This window comes from Mus pahari, chromosome 10 (assembly GCF_900095145.1).
Source record: "Mus pahari chromosome 10, PAHARI_EIJ_v1.1, whole genome shotgun sequence".
Taxonomy (NCBI): Eukaryota; Metazoa; Chordata; class Mammalia; order Rodentia; family Muridae; genus Mus; species Mus pahari.
In genome coordinates, this window is record NC_034599.1 from 89,723,707 (window position 1) to 89,725,379 (window position 1,673).

The 1,673-nt window shown below is 38.7% G+C and overlaps 1 protein-coding gene across 9 annotated transcripts in view; it reads left to right on the forward strand.

Moving 5' to 3' along the window:
• Nucleotides 1–1,673, forward strand: part of Tfdp2 (transcription factor Dp-2) — a 124,107-nt gene that overhangs the window by 88,542 nt on the left and 33,892 nt on the right. The window lies entirely within an intron of this gene.

The window sequence follows — 1,673 nt, forward strand, 5'->3', positions numbered from 1 at the left end:
GAAGAGGGAGTCAGATCTTGTTACAGATGGTTATGAGCCACCATGTGGTTGCTGGGATTTGAACTCTGGACCTTCGGAAGAGCAGTTGGGTGCTCTTACCCACTGAGCCATCTCACCAGCCCAGTCATTGTTTTTAATAGCTGTGTAATTGTGTAAATGTACCACATTTTCTGTATCCATTCCTCTGTTGAAGGTCATCTGAGTTCTTTCCAGCTTCTGGCTATTATAAATAAGGCCACTATGAATATAGTGGAGCAATGTGTCCTTGTTACATGTTGGAGCATCTATTGGATATATGCCCAGGAGTGGTATAACTGGGTCTTCAGGTAGTACTATGTCCAATATTTTGAGGAACCTCCAGACTGATTTCCAGAGTGGTTGTACCAGCTTGCAATCCTGGTTACATGGATTCTTGTCAGTCCTGGAACAAAGATAGTCATCAGCCAATACATTTATTCCTGAGGACATCAAGTACTCTGGTTACAACAAAATGAGAAAAACTGCAGACGCTCTTAGTTGCTACCTGATGATATAGACGCTCTTAGTTGCTATCTGATGATATAGACGCTCTTAGTTGCTATCTGATGATATAGACGCTCTTAGTTGCTATCTGATGATATAGACGCTCTTAGTTGCTACCTGATGATATAGACGCTCTTAGTTGCTACCTGATGATATAGACGCTCTTAGTTGCTACCTGATGATATTCTTAGCTTTTGACTTAGTTCAAGCTAGTCTGTCAAGATGTATTCCAAAAGGGGTGTTCAGCCAGAGGTTGATGATAAATGACTGTCAGAGAAACTAAAGATACTCCAGTATCATTTTGGCTCTCTATCTGTATTCTAACTCTCCACTGACATGAAATTCTGAAGTTCAGATCAGTACAGAAGGTACATTTGGCTTTTTCAAGGAACTTAGTTTTTGCATTGTGTAACAATCCAGATCATATAGTGGTTTTGTATGTATATTGGGTTCTGAAGATCTAATTTACTGTTACCCTAGGTCACATAAATCAGGCTCTACTACAATTGTAGACTCAATTTCAAATAAAGCTTTTATTTCCCTTTTTCTTATGGGTACCAGTTGGAGGTTTTGTTTGCTTGCTTTTAGTACAGTGTCTCCTTTGGTGGCCCTAATTGGCTTCAGACTTGTTAACATCCTCCTACTTCTGCCTCCCAAGTACTAGGATTAAAAATTGATTTGTGTATGAGCATGTTACATACATATGTGCTTGAAGGCCAGGAACATGCATTAGTTACCTTACTTTATTCTCTCTGCCTGTTTGAATGTATGAGGCAGGGCATCTCCCTGAACTTGGAGCATGCATATTTTCAGCTATACTAGAAGCACTAACAATTCCTCTATCCCTAATTCCATCAGAGCTGGGCTTACAGGTAGGTATATATGGTGTTCCCAGCTTATTATTTGATGGGATTCAAACTCCTGACCTTACAGTTACACAGCAAGCACTCTTAACCAAAGTGCCATCTCTCCAGCTCCCAAAGTGCTTACCATGTAGGAAAAAAGCTTTTCATATTTCTTTTTTTTTTTTTTTTTTTTTAAAGATTTATTTATTTATTATATGTAAGTACACTGTAGCTGTCTTCAGACACTCCAGAAGAGGGTGTCAGATCTGGTTACATTTTTTTTTTTTTTTTTAAGATTTACTTATT